This window comes from Heterodontus francisci, chromosome 6 (genome assembly GCF_036365525.1).
Source record: "Heterodontus francisci isolate sHetFra1 chromosome 6, sHetFra1.hap1, whole genome shotgun sequence".
Taxonomy (NCBI): domain Eukaryota; kingdom Metazoa; phylum Chordata; class Chondrichthyes; order Heterodontiformes; family Heterodontidae; genus Heterodontus; species Heterodontus francisci.
Genome location: NC_090376.1, coordinates 29,724,630 through 29,741,904, shown reverse-complemented (window position 1 = coordinate 29,741,904; position 17,275 = coordinate 29,724,630). Strand labels below are relative to the sequence as shown.

At 43.8% G+C, this 17,275-nt stretch overlaps 1 protein-coding gene across 2 annotated transcripts in view; it reads left to right on the top strand.

The window, feature by feature from the left end:
* LOC137370931 (anosmin-1) overlaps positions 1 to 17,275 on the top strand; it is a 182,229-nt gene that overhangs the window by 16,582 nt on the left and 148,372 nt on the right. The gene's annotated exons all lie outside the window — the stretch shown is intronic.

The following is a 17,275-nucleotide window of genomic DNA, read 5'->3' as shown; positions in this document are numbered from 1 at the left end:
TACTGCCACCCAGCACCCTATTCTTCGCGTGTGAGTTATATGACTGTGGCAGGAAATTGCAGCCAAGCCTACTGTCAATCTCACCCAATGTCCATACAGCTGCATTTCCCAGCAGGAGTTACTGACTCGTATTTATGAGTGGAAACCATTGCTGATTTTATCCCATCCTAATTCAAGGTCGCAGAAACTAATGGTATTACCAGTCTAATTGATCAACTAAGTCCGTATAGACTGGGGATCGAATGTGGGACCATGCACAATCCAGTTCCATGATTCCAGTGCATTTACAATCTCAGCCATGGGGGAGAGCTAACCTCAACACTATTTACCCTTATCCTTTTGACATTTTTCAACAATAATAAGTTGACAAGGCTAATTATTGATGAAATATGTTTCCAGAATGAGAAAATCTTTGAGGGAAGAAAGAACATCACAGGCTTTTCAAACCAAATGATTTAAATTGATTTGAACTGTAGCAGAGACCTACATCAGTTACTATTTGTCTGTGTTTCCTTGGTAAAGGGAACACCACTTTTTGTCCTGATTCTTGCTGACTCTTTGACCCCAATAGATCACAGAATAACAAAGCCCATATCTTCCTGGTCAGGTTGTGTTCAAGACTCCTAGTGAGAGGGGACAATGTGCTGGCATCATCCAGGGTCAGAATAACACTTGAAATTGCAGGCTTGGATTGTTCCTTTCACACACATACAATGGAAGGATCACCCTTCTGTAGCTCCAGAAGATTATTTCACTCAAAGCTGTGAAGAATGAGTGAAGACAAGCTGTCAGCTTCTTTGTCTTCACATCAGTTGTCTAGCACAGCACATCAGTGACAACAACTCAAGCAGTTGAGATTCAATCATTTGACACAAGTGGTAGCACTTTGAAGAGTGCTGGCACTTGACTGTAATGTATTAAAAGTTATAAAATCATATTTTTTGCATCATTGTATTCAACTTTCTGCTACACATGTCTGAATTATATTTCCAACAGATGCATTCTTTTTCCTTTGTCAAGTGATAGTTCATAAATGAATATTTGTAAAATAATGAATACCACGGACTATAATCTAATAAAGTTCAGGTATCGCTAGAAACGGTGAGAATGAAGTTCAAACAATTTAGGGACATTCAGGATAAGTGATTTATTATCACTCAGAAACTGAGCCTAGTCGCTTGACCTTGTCATTATTCAACCAAGGACTTAAACTACAGGTTTGAAATCTCTCCCAGTTAACCTGACATTATTTATAATAAAAACTTTTTTCAATTATCTGCGCGTTTAATCCTGTTTTTATCTCAGCAATGTCTTTATATAACATTGTGCAGGTTATGGGGTTAAATTCTTCCTGCTGATAATTGTAATGAAACTGTTTGGGGAGGGAAGAATCTTGCTTTGCTTTCATGACAACTTCATTGAGTATAATTATTGATGAAAAGATTTACACTCTCTCATTCCCTATTTGTGATGATGATCACACAAGAGAATTAATTGCATGAGGTTTATCCAGAAATACTCTGCAATTTATTCATAATTTTACACAGTATTATCACTTTTTGATGCTGAATATCCATCATTTGGAAGTGTGCAGGGGGAGTAAATGCTTGTATTGGATAGTTAACATACATCTGTCTATTGGTGTGATAAATAAATTGGGCAGTTGTGAATATATGTCCATGACAATACTAGCCTATTCGTAATAAAAGTCATAGGGCTGAATTTTACAGGCCCTCTGTCATTGGGGATGATGGGGGAGGGCCTGTAAAATTCTCTGGGAGGGCCCACCACAACCCCCAACACCGAGAAGGCTTTGCTGCATTTTACCAGCGGCGGTGAGGCCTTGGTGCGGCCCCCTCACCGCATGGCGGTGGAGCCTTCATTTGTGTATTATAATGAATGCAAATAAATGTTAAATAACTTACTTGGACCAGGCGGCTGTCCCACAGTGAAATTCTGGCCGGTGGCGGGAAATCCTGCGCCTTCGGCACCCTGTTTGGGGAACCGAGGTGAGGCACTGGTGGGGAGGGGAGAGGAATGTAATTATCCAGGCAGGAATGGGGAGAACTGTTGTTATTGATTGTGAGGATGATGGGAAGGGGTTGAGGGTCAAAGGTGCTGAAGTCAGTGCGGGGGGGTGGGGGGTGGAGTTCAGAATATCAAAAGGTGTTTTTTTGGGGGATAGGTCAAATTATTAAATGAAGACTAAGTGGGGGGGGTCGCAGGTGGTGGGAGAGCACGGTGGTGCCGGATGCCATTGCTGGGGATGGAGCAGCCGTCCCCTCTATGCCATCGGGGCGACCATTCCGCCCCCTCCATCTAAATGAGCCCCCACGCGGGGACTCAGCAACAGCGCGGACCGCCGAGATCAGAGCGCGCTGCCGCAGTTTGCAGCACGCTCATAAATTTCAGCTCATCGAGTCAGAGAGCTGGATTTTACCAGCTCTTTGGAGACGGGCTGGGAGGTGGAAAGGGAGCCTGGCATCTTGCCTCCGCCATGGCATTTTACCAGCAGTGGGCACCTTAGCATCCTGGCTGCCTGCTGGCTGGCCAATTGTGGCAATTTAGTGCCCAATTAAGGGCCACGTCCCACCCCAGCCAGTATTTTACTGGTGTTGGGAGGGGCAGTCGCCATGAGGGGAAACTGCCAGGTAAACCCTAGCAGCCTCCCAGTCGGCCATTCCCGTGCTTACAATGCTGCAGATGGAAGGTCCAACCCCACCAATTGCCAGGGCCTGCCTGCCTCATCCTGGCACGTTTATAAACAAAACCTACCTTGGCTTTGAGGGTGCCTCTCCATGGAGGCGCCCTCTCCTTCGTCCTGCAGCCTTAGCAGTGGCCACCTCTAATGGTGCCGCTGCTGAGGCTGCCGAGCGGCCAGCCCTCTGATTGGGCCAGCAGCTCTGGGAAGCAGGCTGCCATCCTCAATTAGAGGGATGTCCCTACACCAGTCTTACAATTGGCTGCTGCTGTTAAAATCCACCCCACTTTTGGTCCTGGCAGTTGACTTCTTACCTGCTCAAAAAATTCAGCCCATAGAGTCATTCTGGCACAGACTCTGGTCATTCGGCCCAAAGTGTCCATGTTGTCTCTCTGTAGAGCAATCCAATTAGTCCCATTCCCTGCTCCATCCCCATAGCCCTGCAAGTTTATTTCCCTCAAGCGCCCATCCAATTTCCTTTTGAAATCATTCATCAACTCTGCTTCCACCACTGTCATAGGCAGGGAGTTCCAGATCATTACCACTGGCAGACTGGTACAAAAGGTGAAGTCACACGGGATCAGAGGTGAGCTGGCAAGATGGATACAGAACTGGCTCAGTCATAGAAGACAGAGGGTAGCAGTGGAAGGGTGCTTTTCTGAATGGAGGGATGTGACTAGTGGTGTTCCGCAGGGATCAGTGCTGGGACCTTTGCTGTTTGTAGTATATATAAATGATTTGGAGGAAAATGTAGCTGGTCTGATTAGTAAGTTTGCGGATGACACAAAGGTTGGTGGAGTTGAAGATAGTGATGCGGATTGTCAGAGGATGCAGCAGGATATAGATCGGTTGGAGACTTGGGCGGAGAAATGGCAGATGGAGTTTGATCCGGACAAATGTGAGGTAATGCATTTTGGAAGGTCTAATGCAGGTGGGAAGTATACAGTAAATGGCAGAACCCTTAGGAGTATTGACAGGTAGAGAGATCTGGGTGTACAGGTCCACAGGTCACTGAAAGTGGCAACGCAGGTGGATAAGGTAGTCAAGAAGGCATACGGCATGCTTGCCTTCATCGGTCAGGGCATAGAGTATAAAAATTGGCAAGTCATGCTGCAGCTGTACAGAACTTTAGTTAGGCCACACTTAGAATATTGCGTGCAATTCTGGTCGCCACACTACCAGAAGGACGTGGAGGCTTTGGAGAGGGAACAGAAGAGGTTTACCAGGATGTTGCCTGGTCTGGAGGACATTAGCTATGAGGAGAGGTTGGATAAACTCGGATTGTTTTCACTGGAACGACGGAGGTGGAGGGGCGACATGATAGAGGTTTACAAAGTTATGAGCGGCATGGACAGAGTGGATAGTCAGAAGCTTTTTCCCAGGGTGGAAGAGTCAGTTACTAGGGGACATAGGTTTAAGGTGCGATGGGCAAAGTTTAGAGGGGATGTGCGAGGCAAGTTCTTTACACAGGGTAGTGAGTGCCTGGAACTTGCTGCCGGGGGAGGTGGTGGAAGCAGGTATGATAGCGATGTTTAAGAGGCATCTTGACAAATACATGAATAGGATGGGAATAGAGGGATATGGTCCCCGGAAGTGCAGAAGGTTTTAGTTTAGGCAGGCATCAAGATCGGCGCAGGCTTGGAGGGCCGAATGGCCTGTTCCTGTGCTGTACTGTTCTTTGTTCTTTGTTTCCTCTGTAAAAAAGGTCTTCTTTACATTCCCCCCAGCATTTTCTGCCCAAAAGCTTAAAACTGTGTCCCCTAGTCCTTGTGCCATCAGCTAATGGGAACGGCTATTCTTTCTCTACCTTATCTAAACCTGTCATAATCATGTACACCTTTATCAAATCTCCCCTCAATCTTTGCTGCTCCACGGAGAACAACCCCAGCTTCTCTAACCTAACCTTGTAGCTAAAATCCCTCATCCCTGGAACCATTCTGGTAAATCTCCTCTGCACCTTCTCACCTCACATCCTTCCTAAAGTGTGGTGACCAGAACTGGATGCAATACTCTTGTTGTGGTCTCACCAGAGCTTTGTAAAGGTTCAGCATAACCTCCCTGCTTTTGTACTTAATGCACCTGTTTATGAAGCCCAAGATCCCATATGCTTTGCTAACTACTCTCTCAATATGTCCTGCCACCTTCAAGGGTCTGAGCACATGGACCCCATGTGTCTCTGCTCCTGCACACTCTTTAGAACTGTGCCATTAAGTCGATATTGCCTTTCCCAACCCCTTTTGCCAAAATGCATCACTTCACATTTCTCTGTATTAAATTCCATCTGCCATTTATCTGCTCATTCTGTTAGCCTATCTATGTTCTGTTGCAGTCAATTTATATCATCTTCACTGTTTTCCACACCTGCATGTTTGGTACTATTGGCATATTTTGAAATTTTACTCTGTGTTCCAAATACCAAGTCATTTATATATATCAAAAAAGCAGTGGTCCTAGCACTGATTCTTGGGGAACACCACTGTCTACCATGTTCCAGTATGACAAATAACTACCATGACTTGCTGTCCTTAAGCCAATTTTGTATCCAATTTTTTATCCAAGTTGACACTGACCCTCCTATTCCAGGAGTCTCAATTTTGTTAACCAGCCTTTTATGTGGTACTTTGTTAAACGCTGTCTTAAAATCTATATTGACAACATCCATTGCATTCCCTTCATCAACCTTCTCTGTTACTTCATCAAAACATTCGATTAGATTAGTCAAGCATGATCTATCTTTCACAAATCCATGCTGATTCTCCTTGATTAACTCAAACTGTTCTAAGTGCCAGTTGATTTTTTTCCCTGACTATTATTTCTAAAACCTTACCCACCACTGATGGGTGTTAAACTAACTGGCAGGTAGTTACTTGGAATGTCCTTGCATGTCACATTTGCCACTCTGCAATCCTCTGACACCTCTCCTGTATCTAGGGAAAATTGGATGATTATGGCAAGCCCTTCCACTATCTCCACCTCCATTTCCTTTAGCAACCTGGGATGTAAGATATCCAGACCAGGCGATTTATCCACTCAAAACATAGTCAGCCTTTCAAGTACATCCTGCCTATCAACTTTCACCCCATTCATTACCTCTACCATCTCCACTTCTACCGGTATTTTATCAGCATCATAGTCTTTGGTAAACACTGATACAAAGTACTCATTCAGTATTCTAGCCTTGCCTTGTGTCTCTAAGCATAAATCACCCTTCTTATCCCTAATATGCCCCACCACTCCTTTTACTACCCGCTTACTATTTGTATATCGCTAGAAGGTTTTTAGTTCCTCTTTATATTAACTGCTGTTCGATTCTCATATTCTCGCTTTGCCAGTCTTATTTTCCTCTTCATTTCCTCTCTCAACTTATTGTATTTGGCTTGGTTCTCGCTTGAAGAATTCACCTGAAATGCATCGTACATCCCCTGTTTTTGTTTCATCATATTCTCTATTTTCCTCCAACGCCCTGGCTTTGGTTCCCCTATCTTTGCGCCTTTGTTGCAAAGTACCTAGCCTGTACCTGAAACACTCCTCCTTAAAAATCACCTGAAGTCACCTGTATTTTCTTGGTTGCCATTCTATTTGCTGTGTTGAATTTTCTCGAATTCTTGAGGTGAAAAGCCTCACTTTGATGTAGAATGACAGTTGAAAAGTGAAGTAATTAAAATGTCACCTTTCGAAAGGCTGATGCGCTCTCGAATGGTACCTGCCCATGCCTCTGTGGAACACTGTTTTCCATGTGTTGCACAATATTCAGTGCTGAACTGATGAAAGACCCAGTAAATAATTTAACCTAGAAGCTATTGGACTGTTAAATATAACATGATGGGCTGAATTTTGCCAGCCCTCTGGTGACGGGCTGGGAGGTGGAAAGCCTCGTAAAATGGCAGCAGAAGATGTCAGGAGGGGAGCACAAGTCTTCCCGCTGCCACAGGGTACTCTCAATGGTGGGAACGTCAGTGACATGGTTGGTGGGTGGCTAATTAAACCAATTAATTGCCCAATAATGGCCACTTCCCATCCCGCCAGCATTTTCCGGCATCGGAATGGGCCCCTGCCATGTGGGAAGACCGCCAGGTAACCATGGTGGCTTCCCAGTGGGTTCCCGGGGATGGAATCTCCACAATGGCCAATCCATGGCCCACAGAGAGGCTACACGGCTACAACACCGCCCACTGGAGGGTTCACCCCTCCGATCATTGGGACTTGCCTGTCTGGCCCCATAACTGTAAAGAAAATTTACCTGGCCTTCGAGGGAACCTCAACATGGAGGTGCCCTCTTCCTCTCCCTGCAACCTCATCAGTGGCCACCTGAAAGTCTATCACTGTGTCTGGCTGAACATTGTGCTTTAAATTTATTTGAAGAGGGTGAGTGATGTTTTTCAAAACTCGCATGCGTTATTGTCACACCATGTGGGTGTGGCGGACAGCCATAAAGGCGGGGCTCTAAAGTGTGGCGAGTCGAAGAGACTTAGCAGTTGGCAGGAAAAAAGACAGAGACGCAAGGGAAGAGCCAACTGTGTAACAGCCCTGACAATCAAATTTTTCTGCAGCACCTGTGGAAGAGCCCGTCACTCTAGAATTGGCCTTTATAGCCACTCCAGGCGCTGCTCCACACACCACTGACCACCTCCAGGCGCTTACCCATTGTCTCTCGAGATAAGGAGGCCAAAGAATGTGGGTGTTAAGCAGCCAGTCTCCCTCAACAGTCATTATTGTAACATCAATGTTAGGAAATCCCATAAAGTACCTTCAGAGTATGGGTGCCTTATATAAAAGCAACAACTGGTAGGAATTGCAGTACTGAGGCATAGACAATTCCTCTTTATCTTTTACCAAGGCTTTGTCATTAATTGGACACCAACTTGGAGTCATATACTCATTTTACCACACATCTGACTCTTCATTTTTGTCTGTATATTCCTCAGAAGGTTCTATGGTTTAGCTGTTATCATTTGAGGCGGGGCTAAAGTGTGGCGAGTCGAAGAGACTTAGCAGTTGGCAGGAAAAAAGACAGAGGCGCAAGGGAAGAGCCAACTGTGTAACAGCCCCGACAATCAAATTTTTCTGCAGCACCTGTGGAAGAGCCTGTCACTCTGGAATTGGCCTTTATAGCCACTCCAGGCACTGCTCCACACACCACTGACCATCTCCAGGCGCTTACCCATTGTCTCTCGAGATAAGGAGGCCAAAGAAAGAAAGATTTGATGTGACAAGGAAATATTGATTGTGTGCAAAGGACTAAAAATATTCTGTAAAAAAGGCTACTATTTATTGTTTGTGAACTGCAAGTTTTCCACTGTGTTTGGAATAAAGACAAACACAAACACAGCCAATCTCGTCTATCAGCTATGGCTTTGAAAGTGTGTCAAGTGCTAATCCAATAAAGAGGGGTTTATGATTGACAGCTGCCTGCTTGGAGTAACAAATGGGCAAATCACTGTCCACGCATCTGTTATTTCAAGGGCAGAGGTGAATAGCTGGCTTTCCATCACTGTCAAGTATAAAAAATAATTGATGCGGCAGTGAGGATTTGTCATGCACAATCCCTCTGCCTATATCTATTGACTGAATGAAATGTTTCTTATTGTTACGTTAAACATAGTTACTGAATAATTTAGAATAGTGTTAAATAGGGGCTGAATACAAGCAATTTGAAAAACAATGCTAGGCTACAAAATGCAACATAAATTCATTTTGTAAGTGATTTTATAAATATGGTTTTAAGTATAACAAACAATCATTGTTTAAAATGATCAAACGGTATATTTGCAAATATTTGCATGTTAAATGTAGATGATATAAAGCATCTTTTTGTTTACATTTTGACAGTTATTGGTATAAAATGTTTTATTTATGAATTTATGAATAGAAATATGTGATGTGCATGCTAATCTACATTACAGCCATGACAGCTTCTTGTCATTATGTAGAATCATGACTCCTGTTGCAGATGTTTCCACTACCAATCCCTCACAGTCACAGAGGAACATTTTCCAAAAGAGGAAATATGTGTGGAATATCTTTATCTTTTCTGTTCTCCTTAAAGTGAAGTTCACTTTGAATTAAAGATGCATTCTTGGGAGCAGAAACTCCTGACTGTAAACAGTCTAAATTTTTCCCCCTGGACTGTCTTTGCACTGTGACCTTTTGAGTATCTTCTAAATTGAAGAGCTTCGACTGTACAATTCTCATAGAATTATTTCAAAATCATATTTTTTAAAACGCACAGGGCGCAGGGCGGCACAGTGGCGCAGTGGTTAGCACCGCAGCCTCACAGCTCCAGCGACCCGGGTTCAATTCTGGGTACTGCCTGTGTGGAGTTTGCAAGTTCTTCCTGTGTCTGCGTGGGATTCCTCCGGGTGCTCCGGTTTCCTCCCACAAGCCAAAGACTTGCTGGTTGAAAGGTTAATTGGCCATTATAAATTGCCCCTAGTATAGGTAGGTGGTAGGGAAATGTGGGGACAGGTAGGAATATGGAATTAGTGTAGGATTAGTATAAATGGGTGGTTCATGGTCGGCACAGACTCGGTGGGCCGAAGGGCCTGTTTCAGTGCTGTATCTCTAAAAACTAAAACAACCTTCTACTGTCTGTTAGGATCCCCCTGTTCAACCTTACACATGTTTCTTGGTCAAGTATTTGGCCTGTTGACATCACCCTCCTAACCTTGGCTGGTGATTTCGGCTGACTGAAACATGACATTTTTTTAACCCTCCAAATTTGGAATTGGGAAGTGGGAAGCCTTCACTTGCCTCCTCCCGACAAGACTAGCTAAGACTGGAAACATTACAGTGTAAAGAATCATGGACCTCAAACCAGGACACTACCACTCAATTGTACATCATGCAGGCAAATCACAATGGAATGCCATAAAGAAGGTTGTTCTTTTTAAAGGCTTCAAACGCAACACCTACCTTTAAAAAGATTCCAGGTGACTCCATCCATTCCCCCTTTTTATTCCCATTCACCTCAAGAAGGCCAGGTAGAAAAAAGCCAGAGCATGTGACAGATGCTTTACTTACAACACCACCACCTCAAAGCATCAGCCAGACTACACAAATGTTAAGTGGGCTGCAGAACTGCCAAGAGTCCAAGGCATAGCAGATGGCACCCAGTTGGGAAATAGGGCCACTTATCTCAGCCTGTATGAATGGAAATTGTTTCCATTGAATCAATGTTTGTGGTGTCTGAATCACAAACTATCATAATGCAAGCAATAAAAACAGAAATTAGGGTAGCACAGTGGTGCAGTGGTTAGCACCACAGCTCCAGCGACCCGGGTTCAGTTCTGGGTACTGCCTGTGCGGAGTTTGCAAGTTCTCCCTGTGACCGCGTGGGTTTCCGCCGGGTGCTCCAGTTTCCTCCCACAGCCAAAGACTTGCAGGTTGATAGGTAAATTGGCCATTGTAAATTGCCCCTAGTGTAGGTAGGTGGTAGGAGAATTTAGGGAAGGTGGGGATGTGGTAGGGAATATGGGATTAATGTAGGATTAGTATAAATGGGTGGTTGATGGTCGGCACAGACTCAGTGGGCCAAAGGGCCTGTTTCAGTGCTGTATGACTCTAAAATGATGGAAATACTCTGGAGATCTGGCAGCATCTGTGGAGAGAGAAACAGAGTTAACAGCCACAACAGGAGTCATGATTCTACATAATGACAAGATGTTGTCATGGCTATAATGTAGGTTAGCATGCACATAACATTTTTTATTCTTAAATTCAGAAATAAAACATTTTATACTAATAACTGTCAAAATTTAAACAAAAAGATGCTTTATATCATCTACATTTAACATATATTGCAAATATACAGTTTGATCATTTGACCTAATGCAAGTAAACCTTGCTACTTATGAAGCTCCGTGGCTGATGAAATCATCTTACTGTCAATGTATGGCAACTTCTGGTGCCTCGAAGGGTTATCAATAAATAATTGGCCACCAGTGGATCCTGCACTGAACCTAGACTTGTTTTACCCAAGTTAAAGGCTAATGTTTGTACAATCTGAAATATTTACTTGATTATCTTCATGCTGCAAGCCAGCTGCATCTGTTTTTTCTGGCATTTTCCTCTGACTTATACCTTTTAGGAAGCTGAACATGGAAAACTTTAATGTTCCTTTAAAATCTATTCACAGTAGATTGGGCAGCATTTTGCCAGCAGCGGCCAATTAACAGACCACCTCCAGAGCTGCCATCCAACTGATGACAGTGACCTGCCACCCTCACCGCAAGAGCTGCCAACCCAATCAGAGGGCTGACATCTTAGTAGCCTCGGCAGCGCTACCGCTAACGGTGGCTACTGCTCAGGCTGCAGCATGAGGATGATGGCATGAAGGTGCCTCCATGCTGAGGCCCCCTCGGAGAGCGGTGAGATTGTTTGGCGCCAGTGATTGGGGCAGGGGTGGGGGTCATGGTGGCCCGGCGGCAGGTTAGGCACAGGGGCAGCAATTGCCGCCAGGGGTCCATCCATAGGCCATGGAGCCCCATCAAGGAGGGCCTGCCCGCTGGGAGGCCGCAAGGGTTTACTAGGTGGTTTCCCCATGTGGTGGTGGGCCCTCCCAATGTGGGGAACATGCACATGGGGGCGGGAGGTGGCCCATAATTGGACCCTTAAGTGGTTCAATTGGCCGCCTGGTGGGTGGCTATACTGCAAATGTTCCTACCGCTGGCATTATGCCATGGCAGTGGGAAGACATTGGGCTCCCCTCCCGACACCTTTATCCCCATATTGCCAGCCCTTCCGCCTCCCAGCCTATCTCCAAAGAGCTAGGAAAATTCAGACAATTGAGCAAGTTTATGGAATTGATCAGAATTCTATAAAAATTTGCATTAAAACATTTATAACTACTGTCGGTGAGATAAAGCTTGTTCAGTGCGTAGCTCTGAGATTGCTACTCTCCGTTCTAATCAATCAGACCATCAGGCAAAGCATACAAGGTCAAAGGTAAAATGTTAAACTACCTCTGGAATTGTCTCACATTTAGCTACAATATCTAACTCTCACAGAGAAAACAACACAAAACCTACTAGTTTTGGGCTAATACCTAGTTTGGCATTGTCATTAATTGCAACTACAGAGCCTGGGTATTGGTTATGTTCATTCGGTGGTTTGTCATTGGAGATGAATTACAAGGAAGAACCTTTCTAGTTATTATCTGCTAGTTTGTAAAATACTACTATCAAAATACCTTTAGCTTCCATGCTACAGGAATACAGTTAAACAGTTAAGTTTCAATATCCGGAGCAATTGTTAAAAAGGGCATTAAAGGGACAGGTGGTCTTTTGATGTTTTTCAGTTTCAGGTTTCTTTATGCTGTATTCAAAAAAACCTGTGAAAGGTGAATAATCAAGCTGGTTCCCTAAACTCAGGCAAACAGGAAGCAAAGGGAAACTGTGGTTAAAGAAAACACCTGGGACATGAATATGAACAATCTTATTTAATTCTATATTGTGTACTTAATACTTTTCAAAAAGCGAAACCTTTCTAAAAATTGTATGAAACGTTACATATAAATAGCTGATTAATCATGCTGAATCATAGAGCTGCATTTTCCCAGCCCTGTGGAGACAGGCTGGGAAGTAGAGAGCTGACAATATGTTGGGGGAAGGCATCGGGAGGGGAGCCTGACATTTTCTTGCCACCATGGCATAAGGGCGGGAACCTTAGTGGTGCACCTGCCTGCCGGACTGCCAATGGAGCCAATTAAGGGCCCAATTACGGCCCATTTCCTGCCCTGGAGGGCCCACTGTTGCATGGGGAGCCGGCCAGGTAAACCCGGGCGGCCTCCCAGTGGGTTCTGCGGGTGGGGCATTCCTTGATGGGCACTTCTTAGCCCACAACGGGGCCCCCCAGTGGCAATAGCTAACTCACTGCTGGTGCACCACCACAACCCCCACCCCCGATTGCTGGGGTCTGCCTGCCTGGCCCTGGCTGTTCAAAACTAACACACCTGCTCTTCAAGGGTGCCTCTCCCTCTCCCTTGAGCCGCATCCTCAGCAGTCCCCGGTGGCAGCCTGGTAATTGGCTGCCGCTGGCAAAATGCTGCCTAGGGTCTCGTCCCCCTCCATAGCGGGGTCAGCACCCGCTTTCGGCCCCAGTGGCAGGACTTGACTGTCAACATAAAAAATCATCCCTTAGAACTACATTCTCAGAAATTGCAACACATGAAAAAGCTATTCACCTTCACCAGTGTTTTTGTTTATTTAAGGGATATAGGGATAGTGTGGGAAGGTGGAGTTGAGGTAGGAGATCAGCCATGATCGTATTGAATGGCAGAGCATGTTGTATGATTGCCTTTAAGAGTGATATTCCTTTAAGATTTTGTATGCTAATGAGCTAAGCACCAGGATACAGTCAATTCACTTCAAGCCGGAGTCACTGTCTGACTGTAACACCTAGAGGCAAGTTCTGTAAATAGTTAGTTCTGTACTGTTAGAGATCTTCAACCAACTGGACTCCACACTACAGACAACATAAAAAGAACTCATTACATAGTGGCAGCTCCTCATAACAGGGCAGGCTTGAAGGACCGAGCAGCCTATTACTTCTTATATTTCATATGCTCTTATGTTCATTATCAAATAATGGAAGTCGATTTGCCTCAAGAACAAGCTGCACTACAGCTCATTGCAATTTAATCCTTTGTATTTTAGAGCTTTACAATAAGCTTTTCCATTGGTTCAAACTGAGAATGGGTATCTGTGAATTTTCCTGACCAGCCTGCCATTTTCACCACTGTATTTGCACCAGAATAAAACTGGCAAAACTTTAGACACGAACAAAGCTTCTTAGCACAACTGTTTCACATGAATATCAAAACAGACTGAAAACTCATCTCCTTAGCCTTCAACAGTACAATTGCAAGTCTTTGATGTTCTCTGTTGGTCTCCAGCCAACAAATGATTTTGTTGTTTGGCAGAGGATGGTTTCATACAATGAACAGATGGCAGCCAATGTGGGACAATTGACCATTATGGAGTTGAGGCAGCTGAAACACTGTGTAACATGATGGGAGGAACAGAGCAGACTTAGTTCAAAAGCTATTTATATTGTTCTGCCTCCAAATTAGTCCCATCAGGAATTTCAAAAAGTATGTGTTAAGTGAAACCAGGAACTCGTATTTTGCTGAATTCCATGTCTATCCCAATTCCTAATTGTCATTAGAAATAGGCTACTGGATATGTAGGCCCTGAAATTCTGGAGGAAGAGTGGGCATATCATCTGCTGGATGGTGGAAGTTAGAATTTGGTGTGCAACCCATATGCCTTGAGTTTGTGCCCTGTTTACATTTCACTATAAATTCCTGTGAATGGAGAATAGACAAGTCTTCTGCCCAACCAGCCCCCATATTTGCAGATCTGAGAAGAGTTCCCGGGCTACCTTGGTCTTTCCGCCATTTAGCTACTATTACGCAAAATGGAAATCTCCCCAGCTGAAAGCTATTGTGTGTTATATTTAGGGCCTAGTAAAAGCCCCAAAAGTCAATTGGACAAATGAGTGATTACAAATAAAAATGCTCCCTAAGGATCCAAAGAGAAAAATAATTCCCCTTTTGCTTTGACCTGGGAAAAGTCTGTTGGTCCACCCAGCGGTGTGCCTGTGGATTCTAATTTCCACCGCCCTGACCATTTTAATAACCCTGTTCCTGCAACTTGGAATGAGGGGTGCATCCTGTGCTGGGAGCGCATCGGAGTCCTGCTCCGCTGCACTTCCTGTGGCTGAGTTGGGACTCTGAATTCAGGGAAGGTTGATCTTGGAATACATTTGAATGAAAATGTTGTGTTTTAGTCTAGGTTTTACTTCAGAAACCAATATTAGCAGGTAGTGGTTAACATATTGAACTGGCCCACATTTCCTTGTGCTAAAAGCTCACATATGATTTATTTAGCTGTCTATTAATGTGATAACCCACTACTGCCGAGCTGCAGGCGGACACATATATTAAAATGTAGAAAGTGAGACAAAAGCAAGAGAGTGGCTTTCATTTATTGACTAAGTGCTATTTTAAATTATCCACAATTTCTTATGGGTTGTGCCAAATATAGTAAGGTGTAATAAAAGCAAGAATAAGTATGTATTGTAGAAGCTCCATTATTTGCCTTCCAGTTATTCATCACGTGGAATTCCTTAAAGAGGAAGGAAGGTCTTAGGGATACTGTTTTATGAAAAAAAGTTCTTAAAATATGCTGTGACATTTTACTTATCATTTTGAGTCTTTCTTCCAGACCTTTTTGATACTATCACTGGGGGAGTCAGGCAGTGTGTCTATGGAATGGCTACATTGATTGCAGTGGGCATCATCATGGTTTTGAACTGCCCTGGATGATGATTCTGAGTTGCCTGACCCTGGGAGAACATGCTACCAGATGGCTTCCACGTGATGAATGGAGCCAGTCAGGACATTTCCTTGTCAGTGACATCACTAGAGTGATCTGGAGGCAAGGGGATTTTACACAGTGGATCTGTGGTTGAGAAAAAAAATATTGGCGCCTCTTTTGTGAGTTGAATTGGATCTAAGGTTCAAGCCTGATGATAGGAGATTGAAGTCACTTGATGCTTTGTGGCAGACTTGGTAATCCTTGACACAGGCAGGTCCATTGTACACCAGACTGCTGGTTCATTGCTGGCACCTGGAGGGGTAGTCCTGTCACTTGGGCTTAGATGCTTCCACTTGGCCCAAATGACCCCAGACTAATAATGGTCAATCCTTGCTGAATAAGCTTACATGTGCTGATAACCTAAGTGGTTTTATCTCGCTAAGCTCCAGCAATACCCCAATACCTGAGAATCCCTAAGCTTGGCTCTTGTCAATCTGCAGGTACGTTTCTTGAACTTAGGTAAGTCCCTACAAGGAGTGAGTGTGTACTGAGAAACTAGAAACTTGATTTGGGTGAATTTCTCAGTAGTGCATTTCGGAAATATTGTGGGAAACATGTGCTCACACCATGATAAGTTTGATAGAATTCATTAAGTCTGTCAGCCTGGACGACCTTCTACGAATGGATCTTCCTGGTAACTGGTCTAAATAAGTCCCAGTCGATTTTTATTTGCGATGCAGCTGGCTGTGCAAGCCCTGCATTTGGGTAAGCTGGTAGCACGAGCATGATTTTAAGAAATGTAATGAGTTTACGTTTGAAAATATCCAGGCATATTTTTAGAGAAGTATTTTCTCAATTTGACAAGTGAACAAATGTTAATCCCTGTTGACTTGCTTTCACCTTTAATTATTTTAATTGTTTGCATATTACACATACTGTTAGCACAAGGAGAATTGATTACCCCTGCAACATTAATAAAACCAGGATGATTAGATTTTCCCATTGTCATACTGTCATTTAATTTAATATATCTCTAGTGGCCTCTAAAGGACTGCAACAATCAAGGTTCTTATTTAGATTAGGCTGCAAAGTGATTCATTTAATCGCAGGTGGTTGAGCCAATGGCATAGATTAAGGTTGTAGCAATGTTAATGCCCTTTTAATATCTCTTCAGACACCACTTTAAACAGCCAAGGGATCGGTGAGCAAATGAGTTAACTGAGCAGCTGTTTCTGGATCGCTTTTGTGTTTACAGTCCTCCAGAGACATATCTTTACCCCTTGACCTCAATGGATAGCAGAGGACATGGGGCATCCATTAGTGAGTGCTGCAGCAATCTCTTTTGTCATAGGTGCTGCTGGCTGATGTGAGGTTCCTGTTGATTCACCTGGGATTAGGAACAGAAACTGGCATGACTTTTTAGAATTACACCTGCCAAATGTAGCTCCCTCCCAGTCTGTTTTGATCAACTTTTAACCTTTCTTTATCCTTCCTTTATGTGCACCATTTCTAGAAAGATGCAATCATCCATACCTGGCCATAGTATTTTAAAGAAGCAACATTATTGCGACCAGTTCAGAGAACACTTCTTTGGGTGCATTTATACTACAAGTTTAGTGTTGATGTAATGCGCTTTTGATTTCACACTGGCTTTAAACTTTATAAATTGGATGTAGTGCAGCAGAGTAAAACTCCTTCCTCAAGACTATCTCACTCCCATTTGCCCTGGTGTCACATCGAGCCCTGACACTAGATTTGGACTGCACTTACAATATAACTACATCATTGGTGGTCTTCAAATGTAGTATAACTCTACCCTCACATTAATATAGGACTGGTAAATGGCACAGATTTACTCTAGTATGTGTTGGTTAGAATCTGCCTCATTCACCTATGTTCAGCTGCTAATGGTAAATCAATATTTCCAATTCTTAACTTTCTTCATTAGTGTTATGCAAATGTTTAAACCTAAAGATCTAAAGAGTACCAGAGGTGTTAAAAATGGAAAGAGAAACACCCAACCAAGGAGTGGAGAGTAAGCTGGCTGGGGAGGCTTTTAATATTTTTCTAACCACACTTTAAATGCCTTGCACCCATATGACTAGAATCCAGCTTCACTCCTCCTGTGAAAATACTATGTTTGCGAGAGGGATAGTTAACGATACTGGATGGTAATAAGGGCTGCTTTAATTTGTTTTCTTCACAGTATATTTTCTCCTCCACCAAATGCAGCCATTATGGGTAATGGGTAGTAACA